General features: G+C 36.8%; 1 protein-coding gene across 17 annotated transcripts in view; it reads right to left on the bottom strand.

The window, feature by feature from the left end:
* Positions 1–19,772, bottom strand: part of RALYL (RALY RNA binding protein like) — a 711,896-nt gene that overhangs the window by 461,647 nt on the left and 230,477 nt on the right. The gene's annotated exons all lie outside the window — the stretch shown is intronic.

Here is a 19,772-nt window from a genome sequence, read left to right as displayed (position 1 = left end):
CTTTAAAAATATTTTTTCTTAAAAGATTGCATGACCGCTAAATTATTAAAGAATTGTCACTGCATTTTGGCATAATGTTGCGTTTGTTATCAATAAAAAATCAAAGAGTGAGATTAATGGTGAGATAAAAGGACATCAGGAATAAGCAATAGCTGAGTGATCCCCATGAGTGGTGTAATGACGTAAGACAAGGCATAAAATATGAGACAATGCATATACACACACAAGCCACAAAGTTTTATAAATTTACAATGATGTCACACTACAGCAAAATTATAAAGTGATTCTGTTCTTGTAAAGAAATGTTTCTAAATGTTAGTAAGTCCTTTTTCTGGAATACTGCATAACAGCATGTCCTATGTAGTTAGAACTTCTCAGGACATTTGGTAAAGAGTGAAATGCCTAACTAGATAACAGTTAATTCAGGAAAGGAAAACGTTATCCATGAAAACCACTGCTGTGATCAAGGAGCATTTAAAAATTTTAAAGTGTACTCCAATGTTTATATTATCCATAGCGGCGTTTAGAAAAATACTGTGAAAATGACATCTTGTAATATCCCCTTATCTGCTCTATGAATCATTGCTACATAATTTAGGGATGGAAGAAAACAGCTTTTGCTGCTTTTATTAATGCAGAGCAAATAAAACTTCCAAACCCTGTATTACATTTATTCTTCAGAATGACAATTGGGATGGAAACTAAGATTCTAGAAGTGTTAAAGTTGTGCTTGGCTATGAAAAGGGAATAAAATAAGATTTTTTTAAAGATAAACATTTGCATTGTCAGTACAAAATAAAATAGAGATTTGCATTGTGAGTACAAATATAAAATAGAGATTCTGAATTTTAGATCAGCCCTTTTATTTTCTGATAGTTTGATAAACTCTGGGTATTGCAGAGAATGTATGGACGCTCAAAGCAATTCCTACAATTGAGCATCTATAGAGGGCAATTATGATAATTCACTATGAAATGTACTTTAATATCTTTGTCAGAGTCAAATACCTAAATGACAGAGAGTGAAATTGTTAAGAATTTTATGACTAATGTAACTGCACTTATTCTACGATGAAGTAACACAGACCAAAAGTTCCTATGATTCGATGTTAAGAAAAGACAGATTATTAATAAGATGCTTTGCCCTTATGAATCTCAGTCACCTGTAAGTCATTGAGTATCTTTTCCATTTGTATATTCCTGGCTCATAATAGGATGCAATAAATATTGAATTAATGACTAGAAAGAGATTAATAAATACTTAGAGTATGCATGATAAGCAATAAATCATTCATCATTCTCTTTAGAACAAGGTCAACAATCCAACACCTTCAAAGATAGAATCAAGTCAGGGAATGAAGCTTAACAGGGAAGCATATGGGTTCTGCAGCCAGATGTCTAGGGTCAGAATTGTGATTGTGCCACTTACTAGTTGTCTGACCTCAAGAAAAGAATTAACCTCTCTAAATCTTAGCAACCTCTGGCTTCCTCTTTGGTATAACAGCGATAGCCAAGTTCAGATGGATGTTGTGTTAAATGAGTAAATAAATGTAAAGTGCTTATAAAAGCATAAGACTGGAGCTTGAAAGGTCATCCATTAATGTACCGAAAAACATGTGAGAACCTATAAGGGTCCAAACACCTGTGCTACGCAGGCTGGGGTAGCCCCTCACACAGTCTGTCTCGAGCCACCAAAACGAGCCAGAGAGACAACTGTATTTTACAACTGTGTACATTGTGCTCAAGAAAAGAGGAGACATATATAAAACAGATTGAAAGAGGAGAAAAGGTATACTTGAGTTCTAAAGGATGAGTAAGGAATACAAAGTTATCAGACAAAAGTGAGGTTGAGGTTAGGGACGTAAGCAGAGGACATAGCATGGATGCAGACAAGTTGGAGTAGAGATGCCACTAGAAAGAATTTAGGAAATCAAACTATATTAACTGATCAGGTTAAACTCACATAAATTTTGGAGGGTTGACAAATAAATTTCTAAGATTGCAAGCACAATGATAAGACAGATGTGGAAATTTACATATAGAAGTTGACTTAAGGATGATTTCAGCTCAGTTAATTTAGAGCTCCTAAAAGCAAGAAATTCAGTAATTGAACTCATTTATTCATAGTTAAGTAAATAAGCAAATATAAGGAAGCTTATGATATTTGATTGTCATAAAGTTTTCTGTGGCTGATTCTGTGTTCTGTCAGATTTAGGTTATCTCGTTTTTGACACTTAAATCCTGGATGACATAATTCTTTGATATGAAGAAAATGGTCCAGAATCCCATAAAATACTATATTTTCTCTACAAATACAAAAATCTGAGCAATGTGAGGTACTTATTTGGGCAAAAATCAGTTCTTTTGGAAGGTGGCTAAGTCACAGATTTATTACATTTGAAATTGTTTTCCCTTGCTCTGATTAAAGGTTTCTTCTTCTCTCATAATGTCCTCTTTTTTTCCTTTTGGAAAAAAATAATCCCACTCTTCTGGTTTTGTATTCCACAGTGAATGCCTTATCTTTTACACCAGACTCAAGGTCTGCCTTATCCAGTCCTAAAACCCTGAACAATTTCAATAACTAAAAAAGGGTTAACATGAAGGAAAGCACAGTCTGTTTTGAAGTGACATTAGCTGAACAATCAGGGAGGACCGATTAACTCAGTCAGAAATTTTACTCACATAATAGGCTTCTACTTCAGAATTGTTTCCTAATCAATATTCCCAAATTTGTTTGAGGCTTGGCTCATTTTTTTCCCCTTGGCATGGCAGTGCATTTTATATTATACTATGTATAGCTTTCCCAATTGAATCCATATAAAATAACTTGTTTCAGATAATATGAATCTTTTACGCATTACTTTGGTCTTTCTGAAGTTTGTGTATCCTCGTTTCTAGCAGAGCAAAAACCTGCTATACACAATTGCTGGCTTTTATTCATTAATAAAATAAAGATTTCCCGAGTATCTCCCGCGTGCCTGGCACTGTGCTGGGAACAGGGATTCAGAAATGAATGAAATATAATCCAGTCTCTGAAAAGGCTATAACTCTATTATGAGAGAGAATTGAGGGATTAAAAAGGTACCAAAGACTAAATGTTAAGGAAGAGCTTCCTGAAGGATTAGATACATGAAGCAGTTCTTAAACTATATGGGAAAGAATATGCCATGTGAGGGAAGAAACAAACAGGTTCCATCAATGATTCAGCCAGTACATGTGGTCCAGTCAGTTGAATGATTACCAGTCCCAGGCCTCTGGGTCACGGTTTTAACTCCAGTTGCCATCTGGGATAAGGACATCAACTTGAACACCAGTCAGGCTGATTTGAAACGTGAGGTCCTTATCAAATGCAGGAAAACACTATTTCCATCATCCCTGCCTCCACTTAAACCACTGGCCCTTAACCTGGCAAAGGTTTCAGGTTGTCTGTGAAGCCCATGAAGTTATATACAGCAGTCTGTCTGTATGTGCAAACTTCTGGGAGGCCCCAAAAGCTCACACCAAGTTTTCATAAAGGTTTGCCCCACCTCCCTGTAAAAACAGGAACTTCTAATTATGTGTCTACCTGATCCTGGCTACACCACCCCAATCTTGCACCTGTAGAATATGACTCTGTCTGGATAGGCATTCTCTCCATTCTGCCTTCCCTACCTGGAAGGAGTTCTCTATACATCTGGTAACCACCTGGCAGGAGCCTCACATCACAGTATATTCGCTTTGTTTCTGGTAGAAGCATTAAACCTGCCCTGAGACCAGAATTGCGCTGCTTTTGACAATGGAATTCTGGAACTACATGAAATCCATTTATTACATCTAATCCTAAGCATGAGTTTATACCCAAATCATAACCACTGCCAGGCTTTTATGTTTAAGACTGAGTTAGCCTACAGCTGGGTTTGGCAAAAACAAACAATTACAATGGTACAAGATTTTATTAAAGAGAGGGGTGCCTGTGTGGCAGATCTCATGGTTCACGGGTTCGAGCCCCACATCAGACTCTGTGCTGACAGTGCAAAGCCTGCTTAGGATTCTCTTCCTCTCTCTCTCTGCCCCTCTTCTGCTTGTGCACTCTCTCTCTAAAAATAAATAAATAAACTGAGAAAAAGAAAGAGTTTGCAAAAGAGAAAGGCAAAGTTTCACTTCCACCTAAAGCTCTAAAATGGTCTTTGTCTGCTTATACTTACATACTCCCAAAGTACACAAGATTTTTTTTTAAACAATGAAACTCATCTGAGATAATATTAATGAAACTAGCAGGCTTTTGAATTCATTTCTGAATAAGAGTTGCTCATGTCATTGACACTGTGCCCCTGAATAAGGACAATATCACCAACAGTCTGAGACAATTGTTCAAGACTGAATTAATTGTCCTTTCCTTTCTCTGGGCTGCCTTAGCACTTCTGAGTATATTTCTCTGACTGCAGTCTCTTGTTTTGACTATGTGTAGATTATATGTGTTCATTTATCCGTCTTGTTAGCTCTCATAGTCTTCATGGGTCTGGACTCTGTCTTGCTCTTGTTTACATTCCTTACCCTTAAAATGGATTCTTGGTATGCAGCTCAATCAACTTAACAGGATAAATAAATTGTATGATAAAATGTTGCTTCCTTACCAATCATCATAACCATGTTCACGGCTCTCTCACTGTGTTACTTTTGTAGATATTATGCCTGAAATGGCAATTCAAAATAATCTCTAGTTTAGGAAACTCTGGATGTTGTACTTGCAAATAGCCAATAACTTCAATTGTATATGTACACACACCCTCACACACACACACACACACACACACACACTCTGTATGTGCAAAAATATTACTTATTCAAATAATGTAATATAATATCACATACCAAGGCATTAAGAGAGTTCTTAGCAGTCAGAAGTATCAAATTCTGTAATAGTCTAATTCTTCAAAAGATATGATGAGACGTAGTAGGTAATTCTGTATAGCACCTATTTGAAGCAGTATAAGATAAAGGTGGTCCCTTTAAATCAAATTCATAAGATCAGGAAATTGATTAACTTTCCTTTGAGGAAAAATGTCCAAAAATATCTTAATTGTTAAGTATATGGGCATCTGGAAATGCAAAGAATAAAAATTTTCCTTTTGGATATTCTTATCTAATGATCTATTACATTTATATTTAGAAAAATAAAGGTCAAGAAAGAAGTGTAGAAAAACACTTGAAAAGTTCAATGCCAAATACAGCGATAGTCTGTGAACAACACAATCCTGAGAGCCATGGCCTAATTTCTTGAACTCTTGAAGAAATTTTCAGCTGACTGAGACTTACATAAACACATGACCATATAGTATCTTCCTTCTAAAGAGTGCTATCGAACACTGATTTATTTCAACATACCGTATCTATATTAATAACCAATGTTTTCTTTGTTTTTTACCAGTGGGAGTAGAACCAAAGTAATTTCATAATATAAACAAAAAATACACTACTCAGCTTCATAACATTGGCAACAATCTAACCACAGTAAATTTTGTCTCTTATTACTGATGCATTTATATACTTTATAACAGTGCATTTTATTTTAGGATATAAATAACTATTATTGAAATATGTGAAGAGGAATGAACAACAAATATGAAGACAGGTGATGGGCCTCAAACTCTGGCAGCATAAAACTCAGAGCTCTAGTTAGCAACTTAGGAAAAAAAAGAAGTGTCAACAACCAGCCAACTGTCACCCTGAACAAAGTTGGAAAGGTCAATATGATGCTTTGATGGGTAGAAAGACTGCCTTATGGGTAAGAAACTTTTTAAAAAAATATATCTATAGAAAAAAGGAAGAATTGCACTGCCATATCTATGGGGAACCATTTATTAAATGGGTCAAGGAACACATATTTTAAGAAGGACTGTTGGCAATAAAGGGCACAGATTCAGCCTATAATAAACATCAGCCTGATTCTCACTGAAATAACACTGTCAGGGCTGCCCTTTAGAACACTGATCCAGCACTAGCAAATATCAGATACAAGAACAATATGGCAAGTAAAAACCATGGGCATTTTTTAATTCTACTACCAAAAAAAAAGTACCAAATAGAAAACTAAAAGGAGTCAAGAGTCATTGCCAAATATTCTTAATTTTGAAATGCTAGCGAAAAACTCTTAGCCATAAGGCAAACGTGTCTGGTAGCATCAATTAATGTTAAAAGCACTTGTTTTAATATATTAGGGTTGGCAAAACCAAATACTTAGTGAAATTGAAAAATTTTTGTTATTCCAAGCATTTCAATGCTCCCTCTCATTGCAAAAATTACCTAGTTCTAATTACAATGATCTTAAGGTTGCAATTTTTCTATCAGCTACTCAGAATTCACGTTTCATAATCCAAAATCTGAATAAGGCATTATTGAAATCAAATCCTAATTCATAATATCGCTCAACGATTTGGCAAGTATGTCCACTATGTACACAAATAAAATAAATGTGATTAAATTGAAACTGTCATGTGAATTTCATTGTTCAATGTTGCCCTTGGGCTCCCAGCAATCATTTTGGAGTCATAAAATTTTTTTTTGCATACCATATCAACATTTCCCTCTCCCTCTCCCTGTCTTGGATTTACTTTCTTACCACTATCTGAATTTAAGAAATAACTTAAAGGTTGATGGGAACAATGAACCAAAAATAAATGCTGATAAAAGAAGACCACATATTTAAAGACAATAACCATCATTTCACCACAAAACCCAGCTAGGTTGCTGAAATACTGGAGGACTGAAAGTGGATTCAAGAGGGAACAGATCCAAGGCCACGATTCCCCCATAGGGGCTCACTTCTACTTTCTTTGGCTAGAATTAATCAACATTTACTCAAACAGAAAAAGGAGGAGATGATGTCAGAATTTTTCTAAGGTCTGATAGTTCTTGAATTGTTTGTGCACCACATAAACAGAACTCATGCCTGGAGTCGAAATGTATAAAAAGGGAAAGTAGATTATCAAATGCTCAATGTCTTTTTAGAACATGAAATTTGGCAGCTGTTAAATTGAGTCACTTGATAGAATCTTTAAAAAATTTTCACCCCTTTTGCCCACAAAATTGGAAAAATGAAGCATAATGAAACGGGACTTAATAAGATGTTATTTTCCTGCAGTTTAAAGTTAAATAAAATTCCATAAAGTGCCTAACTTTTGCATGAAATACATGTGGAAAAAATGCAAGGATTTTTGCTCTTTTATAGGCCTTCAAAAAAGCAATTTAAAATTGAATAAAACAGAAAGATATTATCTGAACTGTAGGTATTGTGAAAATTGTGCTGCGAAAATTAAAATACTAGTTTGCACCGCAGCCATAAATTACTAAACTAATTATCTAGTAGCAGGCATAACTGAATCATTCAAAGGGGTAATTAGCAATCAGACATAATGAGTACTGCTTCTATTTCTTGTCATACTGTATTTAGCTTCCATGCAGCCTGGAGGAACTGAATTATTTCCTATCCTTCTCAGAGGGCATTACTGCTATATTGAGTGCATCAGCCCATATTATTACTCCCAGAAGTTTAATTCTTCACTGGACTGCACATTTCTGATTTCCCCCGTCAAAAGTTTCCCTGTTCTCCCAGGTTCTTTAAAAGCAGTCATCTCCTTAGTAATCATTTCTTAATATATATGTAAACTGCATAGGAACCAAATTGTGGATTTCCTTTGTTGGTTTTAATGAATTCTGATTTAGTAACTTAGGCTATCTCATTTTAAATGGTATTTTCTGGAGTAATACCCAAAGTTTTATTTATATGTATAAATTAAAATCCTGCAAAAATTTTCCTATGCCTTTTTAGACAAAATTATAAACAGTGCTCTAACTCATTCATTTGTTCACGTTTTCCTGAACACCTTCTGAAAGTTCAGACTCAAGCAAGACATGAAAATGAGTAAGATATGGTCCCTGAATCACGCATCACACAGTCTACTAAAGAGAGATACGTACTAGAATATTTGCACTGGATTGTGCTAAAGGAAAAAAATGAGGCAAATAAGAGCAACCATTTGTAATAACATGCTATCCTATGTCCCTTGCCTTCAGTGTCTCCTCAGATTACCAGCAAATTTAAAAGATTAGATGGAAGAATAAAATTGATAATGCAAGTAAATTAGGGGAGAGAGTTCATTTTTGAGGAAAAAAAAATTAAAATTTAATGCAGTCCTTTTTTTTATTCGGTTGAAATTTATTAAATACCCATGACATGAAAATGCATTGGTTCTGAATCTTAGCTTCAAAAAGCTAATGTTCCAAGTTACTGATCAGAAATTCTCAGTGGAGCAGAGTTGGGGAGCCAGGGCTGGGAACCACTGCACGAAGGCCCCAAACAGTAAAAAGTGGCAAATCCATTGCTCAGTCCCTCGGTTTAGCCAAAGAAAGCACGGGGACATTTATGGTAGGAGACAGAATACAACTATAAAGGAAAGGGTTTTGAATAATGAGAAAGAGCTTTGCAAGCAGCACTCAAAGAAGATCCGATGCTTTTATTGTCCATAAACCATCAAGGAACACAGAATCCCTTTCTCTCTCTGCTGAGGAGGGTGCTAAGTGCTTCAAAGCCCACCACTTTTGCATTTGGGGAGAGGACTGCATCTCCTACAGTCCTGTTCTGTCTGAACTACAACAGCAACGAATAAGAACAAAAAGAAAGACTGATAGAAATATAGACATAATTTAGGAGAAGCAAAGTTCTGTTCTTTAAGGACTTCTTTTTTAACATCATCAGAGGAGATCATTCTGCCATTAGCATAGAAACAGTAAGACAAGGCAGAAAATTAAACGGTTCACAAGACCCGAATACCCCGGTTCCATTATTTGGATAGATTGGATCACACGTCTGCTGGATACTGGCATACTGTCATTACACTTGAAGAGACAAGTGGCCCATTATAGTGCTTCAAATTCTGAACATGTTTGGAACAACACAGAGGGAAAGAAGAAGTCACCATGACTCCAGCATCCACGATGGAGTAAGCACAATACGAAAGTACTTTAAATGCAGAGACTAAGCATGCATGACACTCCTATATCCCAAGATTCCCATCTGTGATGAGATTATCAGTCCATGTTTCACCATAAGACAACCAACCGGCTCCACTGCTCACTGATGGATCAGACAGAAGCTTCAGGCTGTGAGAGGTGAGTCCCCAGACATTGACTGAAAGTACGAACCCCCAAGATTCAGGAAAGACATGCCAGGTGTTCTCCTTGCCTTCATTTTGGGCTTGTTACCTAAACAGGGTCAATGGTTCCCCAATTCACAGAGTTAGAGAGGCAATATCTGAAGTTATTTCCTGACTGCAGAAAAAAGCAGCAGCTTCTAGCAGGGCTTTTGTTAGGTGAGAACAAATTCTAGAGTGTGAATAATCCTGTGTGAAGGTTGTTCGTCATCTCTCTTCATAACCTGTGCGCTATGCAAGGAGCCAGAAACTGACTTGAGGCAAAAAAATCTTTTTTTTTAATTAACATTATTTTTAACAAGCCAAATGGAAAAGCTATGGATTGTTCATCAATTCAAATACCCGACAACCAAACCACAAAAGCCTTAAACTCTGCCTACCACATATATATGCACACAGTCACCCACATGGACACAAACACAAAACCATAGAACACTTAGGATATAAAACTAGACAATTTAGTAGGGTAGATGAGCTGGAGGGTAGTCGGTAATAAATGGAAGGTCCCTCCTTCCACCTTCCTTCCTAGTAATTTACCTCTTCTAACAACCAAAAATTGATGTCGACTCTGGTTACTTATGTATAATCACATTTACATATTAAACCATACAAAATCCTTCTCTCAGTACAAAATGGTGCTTATCACAAAATTTTTGTACGTCTTACCACCACTACCCATGATATAAGGCACATTATAATGTATTTGCTTTCTTCGTGTCCTTCTCTGTGGAATCTTTTTTTTCCCCCAGTATAGTTAACATACAGTGTTATATCAATTTCAGGTATACAATATAAGGATTCAGGAATTCCATACACCACTCAGTGCTCATTGTAATAAGTGTACTCTTGGTCCCCTTCACCTATTTCACTCATCCCCCCATCTATCTCCCCTCTGATAACATCAGTTTGTTTTCTATAGGTAAGAGTCTTTTTTCTCTTGTCTCTTTTTTTTTCCCTTTGTTTGGTTTTGTTTTGTTTCCTAAATCCCACATAAGAGTGAAATCATATGGTATTTGTCTTTCTTGGAATGACTTATTTCACTTAACATGATACCCTGTAGATCTATCCATGTTGTTGCAAATCTTAAAACAGTATTCAACACAAAGGAGGCAAACCTCAGGTGTTCCTGAAGGAACAAAAACATGCAGGCATTTTTAGTTCTGGCTGTCTACATTAATATACATCCATATTCATCTCCTTTTTTCATCTCTCCTTGCACAATCTGAAGCAATTCTCTGTCCTAAGATTCCCACAAAGGGTCTTCATCTAATTACTACATTGTAGTCATTCAGTAAATATTATCGGTCTCACTGAAGAATGAATGAATGACAAGTGTGTTATTCACCAGGTTGTAGCCAACCACTGCTGTTGCTCATTCTTCGCTTGACCTACCTACTCTCTTAAATGAATCGGGATTGGATAAAGTGTGGGGTAAAAGGGAAGATTGGTCTGGGGCCACAAAGTGTGGACCTGTGTATGCTCTGAGATACAAGTCAGAAATAAAAGGAAACCCAAAGGCAAAGCAAATCATCCATACAAGTATCACTCAAAAAAAGAGAGACACCCAGGAGAGGGATAAAAAGAGGAGAGCCAGGACCCAGGCAAGAGTGTTCCCAGCCAGAGTGCCTTCTGAGAAGGTAGAGAATGTGGCAGCTGCACCCTACAGGAGCCTGTGGCTCAACCCAAGTAGGGGCAGATGGTACACAAGTTCTCAGGGCAAAATGCAACACCAGTCACATAGGTAATGAAAAACAGCTACTGATATGTCAATTAGAGCCACAAACTGAAATGCCCTGGAGTCGCGCAAGTAATGTACCTGACTGAAGGAGGCTCGTGCAAGTAAATGTAGACTGACGGGACCCTGATGGGAAGAAAAACTTGTGTCCTCAATTTTAAGTTTTTTACAGCCTACAGTTTATGACTCCAGAAAAAAACAAAAACAAAAACAAAAAAAAAATGCCAGACTATTTTTGAATTATAGAAATTTAACAATGATAATATGAGTGGGAGAGTAAAATTCCAGTTCTGGTTCCCATACTAACTTCCAGTATGGCATTGCCAAAATGGTTTAGTCTTTACGGAGTCATGGAAGACAAAACTGGGATTCTAGCTTATTGATTATTCATCAGTAGGAAATGCTCCCTACGTGGCTCCACTCAGCTCCCCAACATCATACTCCTCTGGGGCTGTGCTTTGACAGCCCTCACTCCTGAGGTCTGCTATTCATACCCTGCTGCCACCAAAGTCCCTGTTCTGTCACTCCACAAACATAGCCTTAATAATTAATATTCAAGTGAGCCAAGGAAATCTGTTATTTCCCACAGATATGGTCCTGCAGAGAATAAGTTGAAAAGCACGGATTTAGACTAATGACCTAATTATGCAGGTAACAAAATAGGTATTCCAAGAAAGAAAATGACTTGCCCAAGGCTATGTAGGTAGTTCATGACAGAGTCACAACTAAATTCAGTTCTTTTAATTCACAGCCTTGTATTAAGATGACCTTAAAAGACCCTTTCAGAGATATGTCCATGAATATAACTATTAAGGATTTTTCTTCTCTCCTCTCCTCTCCTCTTCCCTCCTTCCCCTCCCATTTTTCTTTCTTTCTTTCTTTCTTTCTTTCTTTCTTTCTTTCTTTCTTTCTTTCTTTCTTCTTTCTTTCACTACACTCTTTCATGTATACACACACTAACACACAGGCACATAGACACATATAAGCATATAACTTTTTATTCTAAAAATGACTGGAAGGGGTGCCTGGGTGGCTCAGTCAGTTAAGTGTTCAACTTTGGCTCAGGTCATGATCTCACAGCTTGTGAGTTTGAGCCCGCGTCAGGCTCTTTGCTGACAGCTCAGAGCCTGGAGCCTGGAGCCTGCTTCAGATTCTGTGTTTCCCTCTCTCTCTCTGCTCCTCCAGTGTTTATGCTCTGTCTCTCTCTCCTTCAAAAAGAAATAAACATAAAAAAATTAAAATGACTGTAATTTTTATTCTTTCTTGGTTAGACCTTCTCATTGTGGGCATTTCCAATAGTCCAATATGCATGCTGCTTCCCTAAGGAATATAGAAACAATACACACAAAGAGTTTGCAGAGCAAAACAGAGAAAAACCACACATTTTAGAAAGTACAAGCACAGATATCAAACATGAGGAACACACAGAATATAAAGTTAATTGTGTGCATAGCTTGGAGGGACAGACAATTAAAATATTACAAGGACTAATTTAATTTCTCCAAAGAGGTTTCAAAAACATCTAACAGCACACATAAAATGCAGAAGAACAAAAGCCAAATTTGGTCTTTCCTCTTTTCTTTGACATTTTCAACACAACTTTGAAATTCAATATTTTAAAGTAGCATATATAGTTTTAAAACACATCAGAATAAATACTGATTGGATTCATCTCTTTCAAGAAACTGAAAGAATTAATTATCAGAAAAAAGAGAAACATTAAATTATTAAATAATTGTATACATAACATTATTTGAAAACAAAAGGGCATGGATGTGTGATTTAGTTTGGCACAAAAAAACACTTAGAATCATTGATTTTGTCACAAGAGGGAGCCCATGTTTTTCAATTAATTCAAACACATTGTGAATAAATGAAATGAAGATAATTTGAGCCTGATTAAATATGTAGCTATAAATTTTATAGCATAATCCATTATTGATAACAAAGTACAAATTAATATTAAAATTATCATCTCCTCTTCATTTCAGTTTATTTGGCTGAAGGATGAAAAAAATAACACTTAATGAATTATTTCCCAAATAAAACCAGATTTATGATATATAAGTGCAAATTAAGTCTGTACTACATATAGCTTTAATACAAAATTAAAACTTCAAATATATTGTTCGGGTAGTGTGCTAAAAAGGGTAGAGACCAGTCATTCTTGGTTCATAATTATGTACTAAATATCCTTCTAGATTATCTTAAATCTTTCTAGATCAGCTGGTGGGTGGATATCAAACAAAAGGAAAATTACTGATTATCAAGTCATGTACCTTCCTGAAAGATACTTAACTTCCATCAAACTGTAACATCTGTAAACAGAAGGACGTTTAGTTATCTTCTAGCAGAGTTGTAAGAATTAATGAGATAGCCTGAAAATATTAGGAACTGGCATTTGGTAACTTAATAAAAAACAGTTTCCCTCCACACTTTGAGTAAATATTATACAAAGTTCCTTGATAATAAATATGTTTAAGTCTCTTTCATAAAAATAAACGCTTTCCTGACACCCAATTCGTTGCTACCCACTGACTTTCAGCACCTATTCTTTTTTAGTCTTAATTTCTCAAAAGATTAGCATCCATCGGCCACTATAATTCTTCACTCTACCAAAACCCCTTGCATTAACTTCCTAGTAAATCCAATCTACCAAAACTAAGGAACTTTTTTCAGTTTTTATTTTGCTAGGTCTTTTTGAAGCTTATCAGGCTTCTTCCTTCTTAAACTTACTTCTTCTTTCTGATTATTCTTTCTGTTTCTTCCATAAGCTCCTTTCTGATGATTGGTTATGTCCAGGGTTCAACCATGGACTCCCTGATTGTTTCATTTTATCTATGTCTCCAGAAATCTCATCTTCTTTCACAGTTTCACTACAACCTCTAGGAAGATAACACAGGTAGACAAATGGGTCTGCTAGAATGACCCATGGGTCTATCTAGCATACAAATCTAACCCATTTCTCTTTTTTGCCAAAAATTCTCCCAGTTTGTCTTGGCTGGCTCACTTATTGTTGGCTCATGTGGTGTTTGCTATATATATATATATATATATATATATATATATATATATATATATATAATTTTAATTACTTATCCACAAAAAGGTAAGATAAAATATAAAATTCGACTTCTCTAGCTTCTGTTGCAAAACTAAAAAAAAAAAAATGAAACTACTGGCTTCTCACCATCAGCAATGAAGCAGACCTACACAGCATGTTTGCTTAGGTGTGGTCCATTTCCCCCAGTTCACCAGCATCCTCACCATACTTTACCAAGTTACTGGAATTGGAGGTCACTACTCGTCATCAAATTTGAGTTATTTGATTTAGTAGGACAGAATTAAGGAGAAGGTAAAGCAGCTTTCATATCCAAGTCAATTACAAAAGTGGAAAAACAGAACTAAACACAGGGCTGTGCAATTCAAGAAAAATTCAAAGGAAGATGTTTTGTGTCCAAAGAATCAACTGTTAGGGGATTAAGCCAACTGCTTCATTCAGTGTTGGCCTGGTTCTCATTGAGATTATGATCACAGAGCATAGCCTGAGCACCCACTCTGATCCAGCAGGGAATGAAGGGTTTTATATGCAGACATTGAGGGAATATACGTGAAGCTCCTTGTATCCTAAGATCTTCATCTGTGATGGGATTCTCACTCTATGTTTCACCACAAGGCAACCAACCAGCTGTGCTGATTTACTGATGGATCAGACAGAGGCTGCACATTATGAGAGGTAAGTTCCCAAACATTAACTGAAAATAAAAATACCAGGACATGCTAGTTGTTCTTGTCTTCATTTTGGGCTATCTAACTAACTAGCATTAATGATTCCCCAATTTATAGAGTCATAGAGGAAATATTCCTTGAAGCTATTTCCTTATTGTAGAAGATCCTCTAATGGTGCTTTATTAGGTGGTACCATTTGCTTCCTCTGCAATGTTAGGCTTCTCAGCGAACCTCCCTAACTATGGGTTTCTCTTCTTTAAAGGAGGGTATTAATGTCCATTTCATAAAACTTGCAGGGAGAACTAACCACATACTGTAGTACAGGCATACCTTGTTTTATGACACTTTGCTTTACGGTGCTTCAAAGATATTGTTTCTTCTAACAAATTAAAGGTTTCTGGCAACCCTGTGTTGAATGGGTCTACTAGTGTCATTTTCCCCACAACCTTTGCTCATTTTGTCTTTGTGTCATGTTATGGTAATTCTCACAATATTCGAAAATTTTTCAATTTTGTATTTGTTATGATGATCTGTAATCAGTGATTTTTTTAACGTTTATTTTTGAGAGAGCGAGAGAGAGAGAGAGAGAGAGAGAGAGTGAGAGCAGAGTGTGAGTGGGGAAGGGGCAGAGAGAGAGGGAGACAGATTCTGAAGCAGGCTCCAGGCTCTGAGCTGACAGCACAGAGCCCAACGTGGGGCTCAAACTCACAAACTGCGAGATCATGACCTGAGCCAAAGTCAGACGCTTAACCGACTGAGCCACCCAGGGCCACTGTGATCAGCGATCTTTGATGTTACTATTGTAACTGCTTTGAAGTGCCACAAATTGCACCCATACAAGATGGCAAACTTAATGGATTAGTGTGTGTGTCCTCACTGCCTCACTGACCGGCTATTCCCCTGTCACTCTCCCTCTCTTCAGGTCTCCCTATTTCCTGAGACACAACAATATTGAAACCAGGTCAATGAATAATGCTACAATGGCCTCTAAATGTTCAAGGAAAGGAAGAGTAAATCAATGCAGCAAACTTCATTGTTTTCTATTTGAAGAAATTGACACAGCCACCCCAACCTTCAGGAAGCACTACTCTAATCAGACAGTAGCCATCAATACTCCCTACCAGCAAAAAGATTGTGACTCGCTAAAAGCTCAGATAATGGTTAGCAGTTTTTAGCAATAAAGTACTTTTTTAACATTTATTTAATTTTGAGAGAAAGAGAGAGAGAAAGCATAAGCAGGGGAAGGGCAAAGAGAGAGGGAGACAGACTCCAAAACAGGCTGTCAGCACACAGCCCTACACGGGGCTTGAACCCAGGAACTGTGAGATCATGACCTGAGCCAAAGTCAGATGCTCAACCGACTGAGCCACCCAGGTGCCTCATTATTTGATTTATTGCAGTGATAGGGAACTGAACACACAGTATTTCCAACATAGACCTGTAACGTAATAATGTTAGCCAGCATATACTAAGTACTTAACCATGTGTCCATGATCTTCTTATCTTTGTAAGTATTAGCATAATTAGCCCTCACAGCAGCCTTATAAAGTATATGTATGGCCACCTCCCCTTACAGATGAGGAAACTTATGGGCAGAGAGGAAGGTCACACAGCAGAGGAGTCAGAACCAGTCCTAGAAGCCAGCATTTTGACTCCACAAACCCAAGTACTATATACACTTGACCAAAATAATATCCGGACTCCCACTCGGTAAGCGGTAGGTTTTAGGTATGTCTGTAGCATGACATACAAGTTCCTTAATGACCAAACATTGGCTGTTTTCTGTCATTCCCTGCCTTGATCTTTGCAATACAAAAACATGCATACAGTACCCACCTCCCAAGCCTACATGCAAACACGCAGCTCAGCACTTCTTGCCTCTGCAAATGCTCTCCTATAACAGGAAAGTCTCCTATTCATCTTTCCAAGTAGCCCAGAAATTACTGAGTCAATCTCTGTCTCTCTCCTTCTACAGGAGCTTCCATGGAAACTACCCCACCTTTGACAGGTAAGCATCTTGGAGTTAGGATCTTATTCAGTTTTATGTCCTCAGGGCATTTTACAGTTCTTGATATGTAGAAAGCAAGCAGAAATGTTGTCATATGAGGAATAAGGCAATGAACAAATAATACAAGCCTTATAAAGGTTTTGATACCGAGGAAAATAGATTCTATGTGCAGCATTTAAATTTGAAGCATTTAATTAGAATCAAATTGCAAGTGCTAAAATAAACTGATCCTCATTTAAAAGCAGAGTATCCATAAAATATTTTATCACTTAAATTTAGCTGTGTCATCACAATAATGTGTATTTATAGCTTTTTTTCATATTTATACAAAAAGAGTGTGGAAAAAATTTAAATTTAGAAGAGTTTGAAAAGTAAAACCACATAAGAGTAACAAACATCTCAAATGCATTTCTATAGCTTTTCCTACTTTTCTTTCTTTTTGCCTTCTTGCTGCTAATATCTACACATTCAGTGATATTCTCTTCTGTTTTAAATGGCAAGTGTTGGGGCATCTGGGTGGCTCAGTTGGTTAAGCACCTGACTCTTGACTTTTGGCTCAGGCTATGATCTCATAGTTTGCGAGTTCGAGCCCCACATCAGGCTCTCAGCTGACAGCGCGGAGCCTGCTTGGGATTTGATCTCCCTCTTTCTCTGCCCCTCCCTCGCTTACTCTCTCTGTGTCTCTCAAGAACAAATAAACTTAAAAAGAAAATTTTAAATGGCAAATGTTTATAAAACAATTTTTTCCCTCATTATTTTAACTTAATGTTTACATTCAGTTCATTTTGAAGCAGTGTTCAGAGAAGCATATACCTATATCTGGTGACGAGAAAAACACTTGGGTGTATTTTGATCCAGACAACAATTTTCAAAGTTAGCTGGAAATTGCTGTTTATGCCTTAGCATTTTAAGAACCCACACAAATGACTGCAGGAAAATTATAAGGACAAAAGTCAACACTTTAAGGACTCTAGTCACAGGCGAAATCTCATTTATCCTGAAAGGCCCCAATGCTTATCAGGTAATGTGAATTGTGAAGGGCCATGAGGTGGGGGCCTGAATTCGAAGACATTAAAAGAAAATACCAGAAAAATCTTATTTTTTGAATTCAAATAAACCCCTAAAATTTTATTAATATTCCAGATACTTAAATCATAATATGAAAGAATGCCAATTTAAGATGGCATAAATCTAGTTTTATTCAGTGTGCACTGCTTTTTTTTCTCTTTTCTCGGTTTTTCTATTTTCTGCAGCTCACCATTCTACCTACTCCATAGATCTGATTATATTATTGTCCATGTTTAAGGGTTCTAAAACAAACTAGAAAAGAATAAATATTATTGCAGTTAGCTCAAAAATGAAGGTAATTTTGAATCTCCACATCAGATCCTTCAAAGCCCTCTTGTCATAAACATCACAACCACTTTTGTAATCTGTATTGGCCAACTACAAAATTCACTCATTCAATTGCCAGACTGGACTATGGCCTCTCTCCTAAAAACACCTAGGCTTGAATTTAGGGGTCCACCTCAGCAACTCGGGTAAATTATGAGCAACATGAAGACAGGGACATTTCTTATAAAAGTTTGACTTTTCAGAGATCTCACAGTGCCTTATAAAACCCATAGAAAATGAAATTAAATAAAGCTTCTTCCCCTGAAAAGTCTGAAGAAAGGAGAAAATATAAAATTCTCTTAAAATATATAAATTTGTAATTCCAACTTAGTTTGAAGACTGTTTTTTATATGCTTAAAGAAAAAATGCTTGAAGAAAAAATATTTTTTCTTACTTAAAAAAATCATCACATAGATAATTATAAGAATTTCAAAGCATGTAAACAAATAGACAAAGTCCTGATAATACTAAGTTGATGATAAAAAACGTGGAACAATTAAAACTCATTTACATTTAGTGAAAATGCAAAATGACAAATGTATTTTAGAAAATTGTGTGTGTGTGTGTGTTTTAATGTTTATTTGTTTATTTTCAGAGAGAGAGAGAGCACAGGCAAAGTTGAGAGAGAGAAAGAGAGAGAATCCTAAGCAGGGTCTGTGCTGTCAGCACCAAGCCCGATGAGGGGTTCAAACTCACAAACTATGAGGTCGTAACCTGGGCCAAAATCAAGAGTCAGACGCGTAACTGACTGAGCTACCCAGGCACCCCAGAAAGTAGCGTTTTTTATACTGTTAACATACACTCACCACATGACCCAGTCACCCCACTCTTAGAGATTTAAGCAAGTTAAATGAAACCTCTGTTCACCTAAAAGCCTATATGTACATATTTATAGTACCTTTGTTCATAATTGCTCAAAACTGGAAAAAACTCAAATATCCCTCAGTCAGGAATGTATAAACACACTGTGGCATATCCATAGAGTGGAATGCTACTCAACATAAAAAGGAAGGGATTCTTGGGGTGCCTCCGTGGCTCAGTTGCTTAAGTGCCTGACTCTTGAGTTCAGCTTAGGTCATATCTCTGGGTTGGTGAGTTAAAGACCCACATCCAGCTCTGTGCTTATATCCCAGAGCCTACTTTGGATCCTCTGTCTTCCTCTTTCTGCCCCTCCACCCAACCCCCCCCCCCCAAAAAATAAATAAATGTTAAAAAAGAAAAGGAAGGGACTTTTGACACATGGAACTAAATGAATCAATCTCAAACGTTAGGTGAAAGAAGAAGCAAGCCTTAAAAAAGACTACATATGTAATACTATAAGGCCAGAAAATTGATTTGTCTTTGCCAGGGGCTTGCGAATAGAGTAAATTAATTATGAGAGTCGCTACATGAGAGTCGCTACATGAGAGTCAATACATACAAGTGCTTGCCATGTTCCGCTATGTTAGAAGGTGAAAGAGGGACAGTAAAGTATCCCTCAGACTGAGAAAGCACTTTGAGACTGAAAAACAAACAAAGCCACACCATAATTTACATAGTTTTATTTAGGGTAAAAACTGACAGGGGGATCAGATGAACAGCAGAGTCCTCTGCAAAGTCCAGAACTTAACCCACAGTCTTATACAGTGAAGGGTAGTTATCTAAAGTGGCACCATCTGTGTGTGCCAGAAAGGATATCAGAACAAGCCTTCCAGGATTCCAATCAGGGCATACATTAA

Source organism: Prionailurus viverrinus, chromosome F2 (assembly GCF_022837055.1).
Source record: "Prionailurus viverrinus isolate Anna chromosome F2, UM_Priviv_1.0, whole genome shotgun sequence".
NCBI classification, from domain to species: domain Eukaryota; kingdom Metazoa; phylum Chordata; class Mammalia; order Carnivora; family Felidae; genus Prionailurus; species Prionailurus viverrinus.
The sequence above is the reverse complement of the archived record's forward strand: the minus strand, read 5'-3'. Positions and strand labels throughout refer to the sequence as shown.